Raw genomic sequence first — 6,118 nt, forward strand, 5'->3', positions numbered from 1 at the left:
AATCATTTGCCCGTTCATTATTTCAACTGTTTTGTTTTCAGCCAAAAACAGCTGTTTAATGTTTTGACAACAACGTTGAGAGTATTGGTGAACTTCTCGCAAAACTGACTTTTTTCTCAGGGCGACTCCGTCCCTTTTTCGAGCGAACCTAGGTTGCCTCTCGAGCAATAAATGAGCACGATGACAGCAGTTAGAGCGAACCTAGGTTGCCTCTAGTTTGCCTCCAGGTGAAAAAAAATACGGTATTAGTTTCAACTTGCTCCAATGAACAACGTAAATAATTGTAACGAAATCGTCAATGCAGTATGCTCGCAATTCTCACTCGAGGTATGTCGAGTCCTTAAAAGCAAAAAATAGAGAAGAATCTGATAGAAACTTTTGCAAAACGTAAGCGAGGGGCAGAAAATAAGGCAAAGGAACTGGAGGCGATAAAATTGAAGGTGTTATCTGACGCTCAGAGAGAGGCAAGGTTGATGGACGAAAAAATTAAAGTACTTAAAAATATCTGAGAAACAAATTCAGTGAAAAAACAATTATCAAACTATATTTCAATTAATATAAGGTCCACTGGGGTGAGTGTGGACGGTTTTTCGTATAGTTCAACTAAAAAAAAACCTTTAAAAAATCAGCAGTGGTTCAATTTTGATAAAATTACGTTCAATTTTATGCAAAACAAACGCTGTTTACAAACGCTGAAGAGATGAGCTCTAGACCGCTTTTAAAACTTGGTGAGGATCGTATTGAGGCTATCTTGAAGACAGTTTTGAAAACTTCTTGAAGAATTTACTTTTAACCAATCAACAATTCTAGAAAACCATCTTGAAAACCTTCTTGTAAAACTTTTTGAAAGCTGTTTTCGGATCTTTATCATAATTTTCAAAAACATCTTCAAGAAGTCTTCAAAACAGCCTTCAACTGTGAGAAGACTTCTCGAAGACGGTTTTGAAAATTATCTTGAAGACCATCTACAAGACTGCCTTCAAAACTCTCTTGGAGGTCGTCTTGAAAAACATCTTGAAGACTGTTTTAAAGACTTGTTGAAGACCGTCTTGAGGCAGTCTTGAATATCGTTTTGAAGACTTCTTGAAAACCTTGTTTGGATGGGACTTCTTGAAGAAGTTTGTGAAGACCAACCTAAAAATCCTTCTTGTTCAACTTGCTGAGGGACGTTTTGGAAAACCGTTTGTCGACTGCATTGAAGATTGTTTTAAATGATTTATTTAAGGCCACCTTGAACAGTGTTAAAGTCTGCCTTAAAGGTGTTATGAAGAACCTATTTAAAACCATCTTGATGACCTTGTTTTAGACAGCCTTAACTTAAAACCCATCTTGAAAATGGGCTTAGAGGCTGTTTTGAGAACTTCTTGGAAGGTTTTTGAAACTTATTTTGAAAAAGTTGTTGAAGACCGTCTTGAAGACCATCTACAAGACCGCCTTCAATACTTTCCTTAAGATCGTCTTGAAGACCATCCTCAATATCGTTTTAAATACCTTGTGAAGATAGTCGATCGTGGATGTTTTGAAGACAATTTTTAAAACTTGTTGAAGATTTTACTTTGAACAAACTTGAAGAAGTTTTTGGAGACCTTCTTGTAGACAGTTTTGAAGACCAGCTTGAAGACCGTTTTGAAGATCTTTTCGAAGACCTTCCAGTTGTCCTTTTAAAAGACCTTCATGGACACACCAAAAAAAATGTGCCTAAATAAGCCTTACCGGTCTTTTTTGCTCATACTGTTGTTACGACGGTCGACGAAAACATGCGACTGTGGATGGTAAACATCGAGTGGGCTGTCATGATGCATGCGCCTGCATGCTTAAGCATAGTCTGTACTGATGAGGCTTACGTTATTTGAGACAAGGCTCGAGTGTCCCTGATATTCCAGACCACGAATGTTCATAGCTGTCCTGGCGACTTAAACGACGGCCAGAGATATTGAAAACTATCAAAAATGAATACCTAAACGTATCGCAGAGTCGCATACATTATAGTCTTGAAAACTGTTTTAGAGACATCTTGAAGACCTTTAAGAAATTTTTTTAAGGCCGTCTCAACGACCGTTTTCAGCTTTCTTTGAAGGCCGTCTAGAAGAACGCCTTGACGTTTTTAAAGTCCTTCTTGAAGTTCTTAAAGATCATCTAGATCAAAAGTACCGTCTCGAAAATCTTTTTGTAATTACGTTCAATTTGATGCAAAACATGTTGTTTACAAACGCTGAAGAGATGAGCTTGATAGGCGCAAAGCAAGAAAAGTTATCTCGTAAATTGTTGCAGGTGTCTTCTACCCCGCTTTATGGGGTTAAGTGGGGACGGTATTGCTCTTTTGATTTTCCAGGAAATTTTCAATAAATTTTTGTTTTCTTGGTTCAATACGTTTCTTTATTGCTCGAACCGACAAAAATTTGAAAAAAAAAAAGTTTATAAATAAAATATTCAGAAATAAAGAAATAAATATTCAAAAAAAATCGGAATTTTGCTTGGTTTTCGGTTTCACAAAATCGGGAATTTCATGAGACCATGCGGGAAAAAGACGGGAAAAATGCGGGAAATCAAAAATAGATTTTGAGTGGCCACCCTGCTTAAACAAACTGCTGAAACTGCGTCTATCCACGGAAGTGAGACTTGTGGGATTCACCGACGACGTGGTTCTCCTGGCATCGAGCCCATCAACCGGAGAGTTCCAGCAACTCGCCACAGTACCCAGCAAACATGAAATCGCATTAAAAATTAAAACTCAAGTCATTAAAAACGTTACTGCGAATCGTAATTCCAACTAACGCAAGTAAAATGTCGTAAAAATCGTTACTCGAAGTCGTATTAAATGGATTAAATCGGATATGATAAAAAGTCCGCCGTGTTTGCAGATTTTGAAGACGAATTCGTTCCTGTGCTTTCTCCCGCGTGGGTCAAAAGAGAGAACAGCTTTGTTGTTCTCTTTGCGATAAGCAGTGCAACCAGATTGCTAAAAATCAGATGGTGTATTTGCAAGAATTGCCCAATGACAGAGGCAGCAAATATTGTCGTTGGCAACAGTTCGCATGCGTTGAGAGAAAAAACTTGTGCTCTCTTGCATTCTTTCAGTATGTATGAATATGGTGTCGAAATCGTATACTCTTATCGCTTTAGCCAGAAGTTGAAAATTTGTATGTATATTGCCTCCACTCTGGTAGGTAAATGCTGTTTTTTCGTGTTTCATACGATCATTCTATAATGTATATGAAACGTATAACAAAGTTGTTGAGAAATATACCTACAAAAATGTTTGCTGGGTAGCGATTGAGGAGGTGAAAAGTCGGATGCGCTCCCAGAGCTTACGTCTGGCTCACCACAAGACCGAGATGGTGTTGATCACCAACCTGATTTCAGCACAATCAAGGACGACTGCAGCTGAACCGTGCGCTTCGATTGCGCTTCAAGCGTGCGATCAAGTACCTGGGGGTGATGATCGACGACCCGCTGAGCTTTACGGCCCACGTTGACTACGCCTGCAAAAGAACGGCAATGGCGACAGCAGCCCTCTCACGGGCCATGTCGAACAACTTGGCGATCCGCTACAACAGAAGAAGGTTCCTGGCTAGTGTGACCTCGTCCGTTTTGCGGTACGAAGCGGCAGCCTTGAACAGGCAGTGTAACCTGCAAAAGCTCTGCAGTGTGCAGCGACTGATGAATCTGCGAGTAATCAGCGCATACCGAACGGTGTCCTTGGTAGCTGCTGATTTTGTGGCGGAGGTCATACCCATCTCGGTCTTGCTAGAGGAAGATATCTTCTGCTACAAGCACAGGCACATGCCCGATGTGCGGAAACATGCCAAAGAGGCCTCGATGTCCAGCTGGCAGCACCAGTGGGACAGCTTGGAACGTGGCCGGTGGACCCATCGCGTGATCCCTAACGTCGGACTTTGGATGAATCGGAGACAAGGAGAGGTGGATTTTTTGCATGACCAGTTTGGCCATGGCCTCGCCATTCTTCTCAACCTTCTGTGACACAATCGAGACAATATTATTCACAGGTTCGCAATAGGCATACAAACAGCACGATACGATATTGCTTCTTCTTCTCCCTTTTCATGTTGGGAAAGAGCCAAGCCTACTGAGTTGCTTTAGCGCTGCTCCCCTACACTTAATGTGATGATTTTTTTTTCTTGCTCTCACCCTGGCAAACCGTTCTCTGCTCTTTGATTGGGTGTACGCCCGGCATCTTAACAGAGCAGGGCAAGTGTTTCAGAACGAAAAGTTCACTGAGTTGCATTTTTCAAGCCGCTCAGGGAGAAATGGACAACCATGTCGGGTAGTATCGCAGTAGTGTGCTTCCGAACCTGGCCGTGACCAGCATACAGAGATAAGACTCTACCTTCTGCGTATGCCGAGATGCCTGATACGTCGCGTGTCTGTGTGTAGAACACCTCCAACGTTACCGTCGCGGAGTAACCGAGTCGAACGCGTTTTTTGCGACGGAGTCTTTGGGGATAAGACAAGACCTTCTCCGCAGTCGAACTCGTAGGGGGAAAAGTATACACGTTGCGGAGTACTCTTGAGTAGAGTGATCTCACGTCGCCGTCCGATGAGCCACTCGAGTCGGGTAGGATAACATTCATCTGAGTCGCAAGCGTCTAAGAACCGTACGTGTGCTGTGACAGGCGCGAGTCTAGGGTAAGCTGTTTTCGATTCGGCATACGGCGGGCAAAAAAACTAGGGTTGACAGCCCCAAAGTTGCAAGCCAAAGGAAGGAGGAAGACCGGACCACGGTCGGAGTAGAATGCCCTTTTGGCGGGGGGCGTTCCCGATCCTAGCAGTAAAGCATACAAAGATAAACCTCTACACACCAAAAATTTTATAAAATTAAACGAGCCAGAAACGCTTCGTTACCTAATAAATTTATGATCTAATACAGAACAAATCTAAATTTACAACACTTTAAACCTAAACGGCACACACACACCACTATCAAATGAACTGTAAGCTTGAAAAGATCTAAATTTAGTTCCAAAAGGATGTATTTTTATGTCACGTACCAAAAAATTACCAAAAACACAGTTCACGTTTGCAATTGAATCAAGATGCAAAAAAGTAGTGATGGAAAATGGTGTGTTGCTATGTTGATAAGAAAATGAAACTCTTGTTTTTATTTTAAAAAGTTATTTAGTTGTTATTGATGCTTGAGAAAGCTATTCCATCCAGCAACATCAAAATAAACGTGAGCGATATATTCAAATGGGAACTATGCTGGAATTCGAAGTGTAGTGGATCCTTTGTGAGGAATCAGATTCAGTTAGTTTTTACTACACAAAGTTCCAGGCTAATTTTCGGAAAAACTTTGAATGTCATGCAAGATGAAAAGTGCATGATTGAATGATACTACCCATTGGAAGCATCTGGCCAAAATATTTTCATTCGTTGGTACAACTTGTGTGTAAATAGTTAAATGTATAAAACAATACACGTGATTTTACATTTTTGGTCAACTTTTAAACATTTCTTGAGAAACCTTTTAAATTCCATGACTCATACAGAACATACGAGCATTCCAGTATCATCACATTCAACAACAAGTAATTTAAAAATCATAAGATGTAGCATTGCAACTAAGGTATGACATTTGCAATTGAGTTCAGCAAAGAATAGTTTGTCGCGTTGTAAAAGCAAACTATTTCTAAGCTTCTGTTAAAAATACACTGCTGAATATGAGGTGTGTTCAAAGGGACAGGGAAAATTGACCGTATGCCTTAAAAAGTTGGAAAATTTTGGAAGTCAGTATCAATTACTGTGGAGAAGAAATATTTCAAGAACATCCAAAACGTAACTGGAGCTATGTGTTTTCAAAGATAGTTTTGTGTTCTTCAAATCAATTTAGATTTATGTATGTTTTCTCAGACAGCCCGGCCATTAGCATTAAAGAACATTATTGATATTGGAACTTTTGAAATACTTCCAGCCAAATATTATTTAAAATGCTCGAAGAATGGATTAGATTTTAAAATAAGCAATTAAAACGAAGAAAGGTATGGCGACAGCGTTTGGAACAACAAAAGGAAGGTATGTTCTCAATAGGATAAACAAATTTATAAAATTGGGTTCTTTTTATGTTCCAGATTCCAGAGTTTGAAAAAGAGGAAAAAAGGAA

This window comes from Uranotaenia lowii, chromosome 3, assembly GCF_029784155.1.
Source record: "Uranotaenia lowii strain MFRU-FL chromosome 3, ASM2978415v1, whole genome shotgun sequence".
NCBI lineage: Eukaryota > Metazoa > Arthropoda > Insecta > Diptera > Culicidae > Uranotaenia > Uranotaenia lowii.